This window comes from Dama dama, chromosome 12 (genome assembly GCF_033118175.1).
Source record: "Dama dama isolate Ldn47 chromosome 12, ASM3311817v1, whole genome shotgun sequence".
In the NCBI taxonomy this organism is placed as follows: Eukaryota; Metazoa; Chordata; class Mammalia; order Artiodactyla; family Cervidae; genus Dama; species Dama dama.
The window spans coordinates 20169058-20185836 of NC_083692.1; the positions used below are offsets into that span (position 1 = coordinate 20169058).

General features: G+C 39.1%; 1 protein-coding gene and 1 non-coding gene across 4 annotated transcripts in view; both read right to left on the reverse strand.

The window, feature by feature from the left end:
- The window catches only part of RGS6 (regulator of G protein signaling 6), a 584468-nt gene that overhangs the window by 453759 nt on the left and 113930 nt on the right, over nt 1-16779 (reverse strand). The window lies entirely within an intron of this gene.
- TRNAC-GCA (transfer RNA cysteine (anticodon GCA)) lies at nt 14784-14855 on the reverse strand. Its single transcript has one exon. It is a non-coding gene; the product is annotated as a tRNA-Cys (tRNA).

The following is a 16779-nucleotide window of genomic DNA, read 5'->3' on the forward strand; positions in this document are numbered from 1 at the left end:
TGATACACAAGTGCCTTCCACTCCCTACTCCTTTTCAGATAGTCAGTTTGAAAACCCTCAGTGTCAGGAGACTCTGTGCCAAAGGTCTGAAAAGAAAGAAACACCCTGATGATCCCAGCGACTTTTGAGGGTTTGTTACTGCTGTAGGTCATTTTTTTTTTCAGTATAGTTGCTTTACAGTGCTGTGTTCGTTTCCGCTATACAGCAAAGTGAATCAGGTACACACATATCCCCTCTCTGGATTTCCCTTCCATAACAGGCCACCACCCAGCACTGAGTTAGAGTTCCCTGTGCTGCACAGTCGGTTCTCATTGGTTACCTACTTTATACAGAGTACGTATGGCCATTCCAATCTCTTAATTCACCCATTCTTTTTTAAAGACAAGAAGAATATGGCAATATAAAGAAAATTCTAAACGGGAGAGATTCTATTGGGCAGTCAAAGATGGGTAAATTAAGCAATGAGTAGCCTCATCCTAACACTAACAAATTAAACCAATGTTCATATTAAGACTAAAGGTATTACGCACCACTCATTCACCTCAAAACATATATAATGTAGGAATCAATCTAAAACTACCTCAAGAAACAGCTGTTGTCAGTATTTCTGGGACAAAGTCCAGATAGACCTAGGAATCTTGATCAGTCATGCAGGGAAAACACAAAATCTGTAACCCTAACTCCCCTATCCTAACAGAATAAAATAAATAGGGAAGTTGGAATCCAAAATAAAACCAATGCTAGATGCTGAGATAACATTTTCTCTCTTTGGGGGATAACATTTTCAAAGTGTGCCAGCTGGATATTTAATAAAAGTGGCAATTATCTTATTTCAGTTTCAATTCAGAAAGCTCTACTTCTAGGCAACATATGTTAATCATCTAAAATTTCCCCTAAAAACACAATGCATGTGAGAATGCTTACAGTAGCTTTCAATAAATGGGAAATGAATCTGACTATTGTAATAGTTCTATGCCAAGATACTGTAAAAAATAATAGCAAGATTCATCTGTGACATTAAATATATTTACATATATATAACAAACTTTACAACTGCTATCTTCGATGAGAACATTTTTATATTTCCAAAGAAAGTTTTCTATTCACTGATGCTTCACAAGATACACACACATGACAAATCTTCGGGAAGGAGATTTCTTTATGTGCTTTTGTTTAACAATCAAATAGATGACATCTATCCAACGATCTCTCATTTGCGACATACTGAAGCTTCTTTTGTTGTGCCAACCACGACCTTGTATTCCAATTTTATCTTCTTATGTGAGGCTCGATGGCTTAACTGAAATGACATCTCTGCAATTCTAGCCTGTCAGTTAAACTGCAACAAAGCAGTGAAATTCAGTAGAATCCAACAATCACTAAGTATTCAATTCTGCTTTCTCACTCATCTTCTTTTATGAGTGAAGACACAGAAATAGTTGCCTAATTTTCATAACTTGCCCAAGAATATCAGGGTGAATATCCTGATACAAAATGAGTTGGAAGTCATATTTGAAAAATACAGTTTTCCCCAGCCATGCAGCAAATGTAAGTAATTTTTTTTTAATGTTTCTTTTGGAGATTCGGCCTGAGGAAAGTTGCCAATTTTTTATTTCAAATGCTTTTCCAGATCATTTCCTCTAAGGCCCCAATTTCAACAATTCGATGTCAGTGGCCCCACAATTCCATTGACCTGACCACCTCTTCACGGTCAATCACAGCCCTGCCGCTTCACCTTCCTTGCCATCCCACCTGACCCATCACACTACACAATAATCACTCCCCTGCATTTGTCCCCAGTCCACCTTGGCCTCTTTCTGCTTTCATATTATTCAGTTGGCAAAACTACAGCCTTGATTAAATACAATTATCCTTGGATTCTCTCCCTACCCCAGAGAAACTAACCCAAACCAGAGAAAATAAACAACTATACTGGCTGGCTTTGCTTTAAAGATTGGACACAAACCTCAAGAGGTTTTCAGTTCACCTTAATGGTCTTACCACACTTCCCTGACTAGCTTACCCTTGTTACTGTTAGAAAACTATTTTATAGCAATATTTTCTGCCTCTTCCTCACACTCAACTGATGATGCTGATTCTTATTTTTCTCAGAAAATAGGAGCACACAAAAGATAACACTGCATCTTCTCACAACTATGGGTAGTCCTCTATATGAATCTGTACAAATCTAGAACATGCAATACCTTAGCTTCATCCCCCCTTGTCTATTAAAGGAGACCCTTGGTCAATTCTTTCCTCTATACTAAAAAACCCCCATCAGTTTTCAAACATGTTATAGTATTTCCCATCTTTAAAAATAAAGAAGATAAATACATCTGACTTCACATCCTCTATAGCTCTTCTCCCTTACTCCCTCCGTAGAAAAAAATCTCTCAAGAACCACATATCCTCATCTTCAACTGAACCAATTGCAATTAGGCTTTTTCCTCCAACCAACTGCTGACACTGATATTGTCAACATCACTGTGATCTCACGCTGCTACCTTCAATGTTCAAGTCATAGTCAATGTCTTTGACCACTCTGTAGCATTCCTGTAGTTCTTCACTCCTCTCTCCTTTTTTGCACTCTCTTCCTGTAGCTTTGCGACATTTCACTGGCCTGACCATCCTCCTATCCTCAGTGACTGTTCCTTCTCAGTCCCCTTTACTAGATCCTCTTCATCTGCTCAACCTCTAAATGCTGGACCCCAGGACTCAGTCTTCAGGTATCTTCTCTTGACCCACTACACTCACTCCCTTAGGGATCTCATCCAATCTTGTGGACTTAAATCCCCCTACCAACTGAACACCCAACCTTATTCCTCGAGCAGTAACCAGTCCCCTGAACTCAAGGCTCATAGATGCAGTGGTCACCTTCTCTTGAACAGGTAACAGCATCTCAAACATTTTCCTCATCTAAGAAAATGGCATCATCATTCACGCAGATGCTCAAGCCAAAGTCCACATTCGGTCAGTAAATCCTAACAACAACACTTTCAAAATATATACTGAGTCCAACTACATCTTACAACCACCACTTACCAATGGCATCCAAGCCCCATCATCTCCCACCAGGACTCACACTTAAGCCTCCTAACCCATCTTCCTGTTTGTTTTCTTGTTCTCTACACACTACTACTCTGAGGTCATCTGTTTAAAACAAAGTACATCATGGCTCGCCCATGTTCAGAATCATTATGGCTTCCCTTTGGATGTAGAAAAGATCCAGAGGCCCTGGTTATCTAGATACTTATAGACTGATTTGACTTTAACTCCTCTCAGTCTCTCTCTTGCTCACCCCTCCATAAGCATCCTGTCCTCCTTGCTATTCTCCAAATATTCTACTACGTCCCCACCTTGGAGCCTTCACAAGGCTCCAAGGCTTGCTATTGCTGTCACCTGGAATACGCTTCCCTGGGGTATTCATAGGGTTTTTTCTCTCACTTCCTTTAATTTCTTGCTCCAATGTCCCCTTCTCAGAGAGGACTTTTCTTTCCACTGCCTCCAAAATCATGCACCTAGCCATTCCTGATCCCATCCTTCTGCTTTATTTGTATCCATAGCACTCACTCACTGATATCATGTTATTTGCTTGTTTACCTGTTTATTCCCCAACTTCCTCACTAAAATGTAAGATTCATGAAGCTAGAGGCTCTGTTTTGTTCCTTACTATATCCATAGCATCTACTGTTGGACTTGGTTCATACCAGATACCCAGAAATTGTTTGCTGAATGAATTACAAATTTAAGCAATAAATAAATTACCAATTTAACCAATATTAGCCATTAGTATGTGCAGTCAGGCAGGCTGCCCCCACATACCAAAAAGCTAAAGTACCATTTTGATTGATAGATGCCATCAAAGCAAATCTGTTGTTTAAAGATTTTAATTCTATTTCCTAGGTAGATAATATCAAGATAGAAAGAACAATAGAGATACAACTCATAATTGGTCTTCTTATCCCTCCCTAGTCTCAGATTAAAGACATCATGCATCCATTAGCTAATCAAAGTAGATGTTAATCCCCTGGATAAGTGTTTTGATCAATTATGATCTGAAAGTCTCATTTTAAAAAGTTATTTTTCCCAGTTGAAATTAGGGTCTCGGGAATATGCTAAAAAGCTCAATCCATGCTACAGTCAACTTCCCTCTTGTTCAGTAACAAATGTGGCTAAATAAAAGGTATAGTGAAGTGTCTAGTTCTTGCTTGATTGTGGAAACGCATCTTCTCTGCCCAATTAGATCACAGGCTCCCTACATGTAAGGTTCTTCTTTGACCTCTTGTAATAGTCAGAATAGGTTAGGCTATGATGGGTATGCTAAATCACAGTCCCTTATCCTAACAAAATGTCAACAAAATAATATTGCTTAAGACACATGTCTAATACAGATCAGCTACAATTCAATTTATCAGGTCAATTCAGGACCTAGAAAGATACAGTTTCCATCCCAACACTTGCTTTCATAATCACTGGGGCAAAGAATGTGGTGAACCATGTACCAGTTCTTTTATATTTCTTCTCTCTTTTTTAAAGTATAGTTGATTTACAATGCTGTATTAGTTTCTGGTGTATAGCATAGTGATTCTGTGTCTATGTCCGTGAGTCTGTGTTTCATAAATAAGTTCATTTTTGTCATATTTTTGATTCCACATGAAAGCAGCATCATATGGTATTTATCTTTCTCTTTCTGACTTCCCTTAGTATGATAATCTCTAGCACCATCCATGTTGCTGCAAATGACAAGACTTCATGCTTTTTATGGGTGAGTAATATCCCATTGCACATATACACCACATGTTTTTGATCCCCTCATCTGTCAATAGACATTTAGGTTCCTTCCATGTCTTGGCTATTGGAAATAGTGCTGCTGTGAGCACTAGGGTACATGTATCTTTACAAATTAAGAGTTTCCTCAAGGTATAACCCCAGGAGTGGGATTGTTGGGTCACATGGCAACTCTATTTTTAGATTTTTGAGGAACCTCCATATGGTTTTCCATAGTGGCTGCAACAATTTACATTTGCACCAACAATGTAGAAGGGTTTCCTTTTCTCTACACCCTCTCCAACATTTGTTGTTTGTACACTTTTTGTTGATGGCCATTCTGACCATTGTGAGCTGATACCTCATTGTAGTTTTGATTTTCATTTCTCTAATAATTAGTGATGTTGAGCAGCTTTTAATTTGTCCATTGGCCATCTTAAGTCTTTTTTGGAGAAATGCCTTTTCAAGTCTTCTGTCCATTTCATGACTGAGCTGTTTGGGTTTTTGTTGTTGTTGTTATTGAGTTATATGAGATGTTTATATATTTTGGAGATTAAACCCTCATCAGTTGCACTGTTTGCAAATATTCTTCCCAGTCCATAGGTTACATTTTCATTGTTTATGGTTTCCATTGCTGGGCAAAACCTTTTAAGTTTGATTAGGTCCCATTTGTTTATTCTTCCTTTCATTTCTATTGCCTTGAAAACTGACATAAGAAAACACTGCTATCACTTATGTCAGAGAAGGTTTTGCCTATGTTTCGTTCTAAGAGTTTTATGGTGTCATGACTTATATTTAAGTCTTTAAGCCATTTTGAGTTTATTCTTGTGTATGCTGTGAGGATGCGTTCTTATTCATTGAATAACATGCAGCTGTCCAGCTTTCCCAACAACACTAGCACAATTTTAAAAGGGGTATTTTTCACTTTCCTTTTCTTGTATCTCATTGTTAGTGTAGAGAAATGCAAGCAATTTCTGTAACTCAATCTTGTATCCTGCTACCTTGCTGAATTCCTATATCAGTTCTAGTAGATTTTCTGTGGAGTCTTTAGGGTTCTCTATCTATAGTATTAACATCATGTCATCTGCATACAATGGCAATTTCACCCCTTCTCTTCCAAGCTGGATACCTTTTATTTCTTTTCCTTGACAAATTGCTGTGGCTAGGACTTCCAATACTGTCTTGAATAGAGGTTGTAAGAGTGTGTGCTTGTCTTAGTCCAGACTTTAGCCAGAAGGCTTTCAGTTTTTCACTGTTGAGTATTGTTTCGGCTCTGAATTTGTCATAAATAGCTCTTATCACATTGAAACATGTTCTGTACTCACTTTGGTAAGAATTTTTATCATGAATAGATGTTGAATTTTACCGAATACCTTTTTCTACATATATTGAGATGATCGTGTGGTTTTTGTCTTTTTTTTTTGTTGATATAACGTATTACATAGATTGATCTGTGTATGTTGAATTATGTGTATGTTGAGTTTTGTGAATTTTGTGATCCTCAGATGAATTCAACTTGATCATGGTATATGATCTTGTATATGTGTTGCTGGATTCAATTTGCCAATATTTCACTGAGAAATCTTGCATCTATAGTCATCAAAGATATTGGCCTGTAATTTTCTTTTTTTGGCATTGTCTCTGGTTTTAGTATCAGGGTAATGATGGCTTCACACAATTATTTTGGGAGTGTTCTCTCCTCTTCAATCTTTTGGAAGAGTTTGAGATGGATCAATACAAATTCCTCTTATGTGAAAGAATTTTACAGTGAGGCAATCTAGTCTTGGACTTTTGTTTGCAGGGAGTTTTTCTATTAAAGATTCTCTTTCACTTCTAGTGTTAAGCCTATTTAAATTATTTATTACTTCTTGATTCAGTTTTGGTGGGCTGAATGTTTCTAGAAACTTGTCCATCTCTTCTAGGTTGTCCAATTTATTGGCATATAATTGCTCATAGTACTCTGTTACGGTTTTTTGTATTTCTGCAATATTGGTTGTTATATCTATTTCATTTCTTATTTTGCTTATTTGAGTCCTCTCTCTTTTCTTCTTGGTGAGGTTGGCCACAGGTTTGTTGATTTTGTTTATCCCAAGAACAAGCTCTTGGTTTTACTGATTTTTTCTGTTTTTTAATTTCCACCTCATTTATTTCCTCTCTGATCTTTATTATTTCCTTCCTTCTGCTAACTTCAGGTTTTGGTTGTTCTTCTTTTACTAATTCCTTTGGGCGATAGGTTGTTTATTTGATATTTTTCTTGTTTTTGGAGGAAGGCCTGTATTGCTATGAACTTCCCTTTAATAACTGCTTTGGGGGCATCCCATAGATATTGTATGGTTGTGTTTTCACTGTCATTTTCCTCAAGACATTTTTGAATTCCCTCTTTGATTTCATCACTGGTGTATTGGTTTTTTAGTAGCATGCTGTTTGGTCTCCATGTAATCAATTTTTTTTTTTTTTTCATTTCTCTTTCTGTGGTTGATTTCTAGTCTCCTGTCATTGTGGTCAGAAAAGATGCTTGAAATAATTTCTATCCTCTTAAAATTTTTGAGACTTATTTTGTATTATAGTATGTGGTCAACTACCGTACAATTGCACTCATCTCACACACTAGTAAAGTAATGCTCAAAATTCTCCAAGCCAGGCTACAGCAATATGTGAACTGTGAAATTCCAGATGTTCAAGCTGGTTTTAGAAAAGGCAGAGGAAGCAGAGATCAAACTGCCAACATCCGCTGGATCATCAAAAAAGCAAGAGAGTTCCAGAAAAACATCTATTTCTGTTTTATTGGCTATGCCTAAGTCTTTGACTGTGTGGATCACAATAAACTGTGCAAAATTCTGAAAGAGATGGGAATACCAGACCACCTGACCCACCTCTTTAGAAACCTATATGCAGGTCAGGAAGCAACAGTTAGAACTGGATATGGACCAACAGACTGGTTCCAAATAGGAAAAGGAGTATGTCAAGGCTGTATATTGTCACCCGGCTTATTTAACTTATATGCAGAGTACATCATGAGAAACGCTGAGCTGGAAGAAGCTCAAGCTGGAATCAAGATTGCTGGGAGAAATATCAATAACCTCAGATATGCAGATGATACCACCCTTATGGCATAAAGTGAAGAGGAACTAAAAAGCCGCTTGATGAAAGTGAAAGAGAAGAGTGAAAAACTTCGCCTAAAGCTCAACATTTGGAAAACTAAGATCATGGCATCTGGTCCCATCACTTCATGGGAAATAGATGGGGAAACAGTGTCAGACTTTATTTTTTGGGGCTCCAAAATCACTGAAGATGGTGATTGCAGCCATGAAATTAAAAGATGCTTACTCCTTGGAAGGAAAGTTATGACCAACCTGGATAGCATATTAAAAAGGAGAGACGTTACTTTGCCAACAAAGGTACGTCTAGTCAAGGCTATGGTTTTCCCAGTGGTCATGTATGGATGTGAGAGTTGGACTGTGAAGAAGGCTGAGCGCCGAAAAATTGATGCTTTTGAACTGTGGTGTTGGAGAAGACTCTTGAGAGTCCCTTGGACTGCAAGGAGATCCAACCAGTCCATCCTAAGGGAGATCAGTCCTGGGTGTTCATTGGAAGGACTGATGCTGAAGCTGAAACTCCAGTACTTTGGCCACCTGATGCGAAGAGCTGACTCATTGGAAAAGACCCTGATGCTGGGAGGGATTGGGGGCAGAAGGAGAAGGGTACGACAGAGGATGAGATGGCTGGATGGCATCATTGACTCAATGGACATGAGTTTGGGTAAACTCCAGGCGTTGGTGACGGACAGGGAGGCCTGGCGTGTTGCGACTCACGGGGTCGCAAAGAGTTGGACACGACTGAGCAACTGAACTGAACTGAACTGATGTGGTCAGTCCTATAGAATGCTCCATATGTACCTGGAAAAAAAAAAATGTGTCATTCTATTGTGGGGGAGCTCATATCCTGAAAATATCAATTAGGTCTGACTGTTTCATAGTATCATTTAGGAATTCTGTTGCCATATTGATTTTCTGTCTGAAAAAATCTATACACTGAGGTAAGTGGGGTGTTAATGCCTCCTACCATTGCTGTATTCTTTGTCAATTTTCCCTTCATGTCTGTTAGTATTTGTTTTATGTATATGGATGTCCCAGGTCTTCTGCATTGCAAGTGGATTCTTTACCATCTGAGCCACCAGGGAAGCCCTTGATATACCTATATTGGGTACATATATGTTAGCATATAATAAGTTCTTCTTGTATTGATCCTTTTATCATTATATACTTTCCTTCCTTATTTTTCTTTAAAGCCTTTGTTTTAAAATCTATTTTGTCTCATATGACTATTGCTAACCCCATTTCCTTGTCATTCTCATTTTCTTGAAATATCTTTTTATTGACATTTAAGGTAATCATTAATAGATATGTATTCATCACCATTTTAAATCTTAATTTTTCCAATTGACTTTGTATTTCTTTGTTCCTTTCTTTTTGTTTTTTCTTTTGTGGTTTGATTGTTTCCATTTGCATTATGCTCATATTTTTTTCTTTTAGGTTCTTGTGACTCTGTTGTATGTTTTCCATTAGTGGTTTTACAAGTATGATCTACTTGCCATGCACTAATTCTTAAGGCCTCCAATATTTTGCTCATTGACAAACATTTCGCCAGCCAAGAAAGTCACATGACTCCTTCTTATCTTCAAAGGAAGAGGGAAGGTGAAATTCTATAATCCTGTCAGAATATCTGCAGCCTTGATGATTGACACATTCCCCTCACAGGAATAATAACTTTTAAAAAGTAGCAGGTAGAAACACTGCTGTTTACTTCATACATTCTACCCAGGAGATGTGTAAACTCACAAATGGCCTGCAATGAATAGCCCCAGCTCCTTATGTCAAAATCGCTAGAACAAAGGAAGGAAACAATTCATGTTTCAAAAATTAAAGGCGAAATTAAACAATGCCACATGTCCTAGGAGGCTCACAATAGTAACCCAAAGCTTATATCACAAGTGCATAAAATTTACTTAAGAATAAGACACAAGTAAACAAAACTCTGCTGATGTTTCCCTGGTAATGCTCCTAATCTTATAGGTATTTTATGTAAGCTCTTTCTTGGCTGTGATCCAGGCTTAGCTGCACCTTATCTATTTAAATAAAAAAAAGCACTGACCTCAAATGATTACAAATTCAGCTAAAGATTAAACAGAAGCCAAAGGAACAAGATAAGATTAATGAATAGACAAAAAGTGTTGGTGTCTATGCAGAGATTTGTACATGACAGACTAAGTATTCCTCATAAGAAAATGACAGATGCAAAAGGTAAAATGAAAGTAGATGAATAACTTCAGTATTCCAGTCTTTATAGCTCAGGTCACATAAAAACATATGGATCATGGTTTTAAAGAAAAAAGTATGTATGTGTATGGTGGGGAGGGGTCTACAAGAATGTTAAATATAAAGAAAAGATTATAAACAATTATGGAAATGAAGAGTAAATACTTGCAGGAAACCATTTATATTTAAAATAATTTTATTACAAAGCTTTCATGTTCTATACATCAACTTTGAACATTAACACTTGTCCAACTACTTGGTTTATCTAACAGGAAATTTTAAATCATCAGAGACCTAATGGAACGGGATTTGATGACTGATGCTCCTTTGAGTGCCTGTCCCAGTATGCTCTCACAGAGTGGCGTATATCCACACTGGTGGATAAAGAAAATTCTCAATGCCTCTGAACAGTCATACTTCTTCCATCATGGAGACCAATTCAAAACATATAGGTAAACAAGGAAGTAGATGGCTGAATAACACACACTTCTGCAGAAATGTCTTAATCTGCTTTGGCTGCCCTAACAAAATCCTGCAGATTCAATACTTTAAACAACAGAAGTTTCTTTTCTCACAGCTCGGGAAACTGGAAAGTCCAGATCAAAGTCTGTCAGTGTTCAGTTTCTGGCGAGAGCCCTCTTCCTGGCTGGCAGATGGCTTTCTTCTCACTGAGTCTTCAGGAGGTCTACCCTCTGCTCAAACAGAGAGCTCAGTCTCCCTTCCCGTCTCTCCCCTCACCTCAGTCATCCTCTTATAAAGCCACGTGTCCCATCATGAAGGCCCCACCTTCATGACCTGACCTAACGCATGTTACCCCCCAACGTCCCCACCTCCAAAGACCATCACATTGAGGGTTACAGTTTCAACCTATCAATTGGTGACTGGAGTTAGGGGGAAGGGGAGTGTGGGGGTGAGGATGACTTATTTAGCCCATAACAAGTGATAACACAGGGCATGACTGGGTGATAATGAAACACAGACTCTTCTCTGAAGCATGAGTTCAAAACACATCACTGGGTTTCCAGGTTTAAAACAATATGGGACCCTATGTTAAGTGCCAAGGTACTTCACAGTTAAATGAAGATTCACAAGTGAAAAGAAAGAAACTCATTCAGCTTTTGAATGAACCAACACATAACAAGTTCTCATCAAACTCTCCCAAACAATGTCCCTGCTCTTCTTTCAGGGGAAAACCTCCCAAAATGCATGAGGAGAATTTTAAACAATGAATAAATACAAGGCTTCCAAAGATGGAAAAGCTGATAATTCACTATCCTGCTCTAGCTCCAGAGGACCCTGAGAGAAAAATATTGAAAATATAAATCCAGTTGTGAACTGTTAACATAAATTAACTACTTACTTGTTGCTAGGCACTGGGTTAACTACTTTTTCAGATGCAGCCTAATATAATATTCACAACAATCCGTTTTACAAATGAAAAAACAGAGACCCAGAAATGTTAGACAACTGGGGGAAAAAAATCATCCAGTCAAAAATATGAGAATCAGATCTCAACCAATGTACTTTTATCCATGAAACCATATTTGGGGTGGGAAATAATATGTTAGGTCACTAAATAGATATAGAGTCACAAGCAAGTGACTTCATCACTACGGGATTCAGTTTCTTCATTTGTAAAGTAAGAGAATTAGATTGAGTAATTGCTAATTAGGTTTTCCTTCCTTAAGTTTTATGATTATTTTTAAGTAACACTTGGCAACAAAAACAAAAACCATTTTTATATCTACCTCACAGAGTCTATTATAAAGGATAAATATGTTAATAGATTTTTTTAAATGCTTTTAATGATGAACAGCCATGTGATTTTAGAATGTGTCATCATCACGTCATGACCAAAGAAGGACCTCTCCACCAACTCTAACCAGTTCTGAAAATTTTCATGCCAGGAATACCGGAAAGAGAGTGAGGATGAGCACACACTCCCACAAAGGAAAACCACTCCAAAACACAGGCTCAGTTGGTATGTTTCACTGCATCAGCTTCAAAGAACATTTTCTGAAGATGGGTATTCTAACACAACTTTTTAAGACCCATGCTGAAGCTTCAGCACATCTCAGAAAACTAGATTGATTACAGCCATGTCTTCTGCATATCAATGACTGTGCTTTGGAAATACATGAAGATGAAAAGCAAAAAAAAAAAGTCATGAACTGACAATATGATAACCAGCATCATCTACCAGGATAAGCATGCATCATCACTGCAGCAGATCTAGGGGCAGTGTGATCCTGAGCAGAATCCAGTGAAAAGGTTAGCACCTTCTTCAAGAGACTTGGAGAGAGTTGTATGGAGCTAATACAGCATTAATTGCCAAGCCAGATGTAAACTCTACAAAGAATGAAATTCTAAGTTTTTGACCGTACTGAGAACTTTGAGAGATCATGGGTGACAGGAGTATTTCTTGACTAGTTGTCACCTTTGTACCACCTTTGAGCATTAAGAAGTACAAAATGACCCTCAAAGGTGCCTTGGAATGAATGAAGCCTTTAAAAGGCATTTGAAAAGATTTCACTGGCCGTGCAATTCAATGGCAAAAACAAAAAAATCAATGCAATTTAAAAATGGGTAAGAGATCTGAATAGACATTTTTCCTAAGATACACAGACGGCCAACAGGTAGATGAAAAGAGGCTCAATATCACTACTCACCAAGGAGTGCAAATCAAAACCACAACGAGGTACTACCTCACATGTGTTAGAACAGAGTTTATCAAAAAGACGACAAAAAACAAATACTGGTGGGGATGTGGAGAAGAGGAAACGCTTGTGCACTGTTGGGGGGAATGTAAACTGGTGCAGTCACTGTGGAAAACAGTATAGGGGTTCCTCACTAAGTTAAAAACTAAAATTGCCATTATGATCCAGCAATTCCACCTCTGAGAATTTACCTAACAAAAACAAAAACAATAACTCGAGAAGATATATACACCCTGTGTTCACTACAGAATTATTCACAATGGCCAAGATATGGAAACAATCTAAGTGTCCATCATGACAGATAAAGAAGACACAGTATATGTATACAAAAGAATATAATTCAGCCATAAAAAACTAAGGAAACCTTGTCATTTGCAACAACATGGATGGACCTAATGGGCATTATGCAAAGTGAAATAAGATGGAGAGAGAAAAGCAAATATTGTATATTACATGTGAAATCTTAGAAGGAGAAAAAAATAAGATCATAGAAACAAATAACAGATTGGTGGTTGCCAGTCAGGGGCTTATGCAAGAGCATAACCACAGACCCTTCAACATCCTTCTTGAAGTAGCTACAAGCAGAAAACCCCCTTGATACATCACACAGTCCAGACACAAATGTGTCTACAATAGCAAACACTCTTTGCATACAAAGAATCTATATCACAATGCCAACATGTATGATGGCACTGCATTTATTACAGGTAACACAAGGAGATGTAATTATTGAGAGTGATTATAAGGTTTTCACGGCAAAACATGGCCATAAACATCCTCGTGATGTTTCCTTAACAAGCTACCATCTGCTCACAAATGGAATGGAAACTTAAATGCACATTGTGTTTCATGTAGATATACACAGCTGTATTATAGACAGTTGCAGATGTAGTACAATATGAATATAATTTAAAATACACAGGCCAAAGGCCCAGATTTCATGGTAAAGTCCCAATTTGGGGAGGAGAGCATGCACAGAATATAAGGTTTTAAAACGTGCACAGAACTCTTTCCACCCACTTGTACATGAGTTTAGGAAGAATTCTTAAAGTTGCAGGGAAGTCACTGTCAACTAAAGTCACTGCTGAGGGCCTAATAAGAACAAAAATTTAACACATTGATTTTTGCTTTTTCGACCTCAGTTTTTAATAAAGTCTCTATGTACAGTTTCCTCAGAAAATATAATCTACCTCAAAATCAAAATCAAGCGTCCTGAGCCAATGGCAGGCAAGTAAACATTTTTAGCCTTATCATCAGTTACCTGTGGCAGGCACACCGGTACACACACGTCATGCTCGACACCATGGCTAATCAAAAAGCCACCGGCCATGACGCCATGAAGTGACCCTGCCCTCCAAAATTAGCCACAGGCACCTGAATTAGGCCTCAGACACTTTGACTGCCCACCAGCTCCCGGCCCCTTACCGGGACACCCCACCCCTACCCCATTCAGGAAAACTGTTCCTCTCTCTGTTCACCCCGTAAGGTTGATAATCATACCGCCCTACCTTCTGTGGAGTAAACCGATCCTGGGGCAGACACGGAGCCAAAACCAGGCCAGAGCCCTCCCAGGGTGAACACTCGGGAGCTGGGAAAGTGAGGGACTCCCTTTCCATGAAGCTGTGAGGACAAGACCACACTCTGCTCAAAAGCCACAGCAGTCACTAAGTGGGAAGAGCCAGTCACAGGAGGACACGTCATGCAGAGATGGAGAGAGGCGTGGGGTCCTCAGTGTCCACAGGTCCCTGCGCCCCAGCTGTGCCCTGGCTCTGTGTTATAACCCAGAAATTCCCCTCCGCCTATTCGCCTTGATATCCTCTTGCTTGCAATCCAACCTATCCTAAAGAATCAAACAAAGTGAAGTCGCTCAGTCGTGTCCGACTCTTTGCGACCCCATGGACTGTAGCCCACCAGGCTCCTCCATCCATGGAGTTTTCTAGGAAAGAGTCCTGGAGTGGGTTGCCATTTCCTTCTCCAGGGGCTCTTTCCAACCCAGGGATCGAACCCGGGTCTCCTGCATTGCAGGCAGACGCTTTACCGTCTGAGCCAGCAGGGAGCCCAACGCAAGGGTAAATGAAACTTACACGCGTAAGTCTCAAAGGAAACATCTGCTCTTGGTTACAAACCAGGCGACAAAACACACACACAAACACACCTATAGAATGAGGCCCCCAGGGCCCCCAGGGCCCCGTAGGAATGAGGTGGATTTTCCCAAGACATTAAAGGTTATTTGAGGGGTGGGGAGGGAGAATTGTGCCCAGATGAAAAAAAAGAACATTAAATGTAGAGAAGAAGACACATGCTCTACACTCTAGCCAACTGAGACTCCCCGGCAGTCCAGAAGTTAGGACTCAGTGCTTCCACTGCAGGGCACACGGGTTTGATCCTGGTTGAGGAAGCAAGATCCCACACGCCTTCTGGTAGAGCCAAAAAAATTTTTTTAATATTAAAATTAAAAAAAAAAAAAAAATCAACCATGAAAGCAACTAAAATTTAAAAATAAATAAACTCAGGCAGATTTCCCCATGTGCTGAGAGTTTTGTTGGAGGTGCGCTAGAAGCAAGGCCAACAACAAACAGGGCAGAGGCTGACCCCGTGGCAGCTGTGTGACCTGGTCCAGGTTCCTCAATTCCTCTGAGCTTCCCATTCATTCCCTCATCTATAACGAGAATCCAACGTACACTGCAGGGTGGGAAGAATTTAGCTTTCCTCTAAGGGTGCTCCCAGACCTGCCTGTATCATCATCACCTGACACACTAGTCAGAATGTAGCTTCCTGGGCTCAAACCCAGACCTTTGGAATCAAAGTCTGCACTCTAAAAAACAACCAAAATAATGTCTTAGGAGAGTCTTATGCACTGTGAACTTTGAGATCCATAGTTGGAAGCATAAAATAAGTGACAAGCACAACTGATAGCCCATAACTTTCACTGAATGTCAACTGCGATTTACTTCTACTAGCAACACACACACACACACACACACACACACACACACCCCTCTCAAATTAGAAGCAAGAGGACACTCCAAAGCAACATAAAATTTATACTTTAGAAAACTGAAACAGTAACAGCATCAGGCTGCTGCTGCTGCTGCTGCTAAGTCGCTTCAGTCGTGTCCAGCTCTTCGCGACCCCATGGACTGTAGCCTATCAGGCTCCTGCGTCCATGGGATTTTCCAGGCAAGAGTACTGGAGTGGGGTGACATTGCCTTCTCCGAGCATCAGGCTACCCTGAGCTTATACTTACTTTTCAAGATTTCTATTAATATCATCGAAAGCAGCGATTTTTAACCTTGATGGCACATTCAGGTCAGCTGGGAAGCTTTTAAAATTCTCCATGTTCAAGGCTGCAACTCAAGTAAATCAGAGTCTCTGGAGGTGGGGTCTAGGCTTTAGTACTTTTAATAATTTCCCAAATGATTCCATTGTGCAGGCAAGGTTTTTTTCATATTTTTTAGCAAGTATAGGGGGAAAAATGTCAACTACATACAGTGAAATAATTGGGAGAAAAATTGGGGTGCCACTAAACTAAGTGGGCATGATCATATATTGTTCTCTAGCCAATATACATGAAGGGAACCAAATTGTATGCCATACTTTATTCTGTGATAGACAAAATACTGAACACTACTTTAAAAGTATGTCAGTAGATTCACACCCACAAAATTAGCTAAATTAAATAAGTCTGAAAATGTAAAGGGTTGGTAAAGATCTGGATCAACAAAATCATTTCTGTACCACTAATGGGAGTGTAAATTGATTTAATGACTTTGGAAACCACTTTTATGTTATCATGTAAAGTTGAACTATCTCACGTCTTGCCACCTAGCAGTGGCTGTTGATCTACCTTTAGAAGAGAAATCTCATCCCAGAGAGCAGCCTGGTCATAGATGCAAAAACTGGAAATGCCCTAAACATCCAATGACAGGAGTATAGATAAGTCATGGTATAAATCACACTACAGTTTATGGATGAACTGT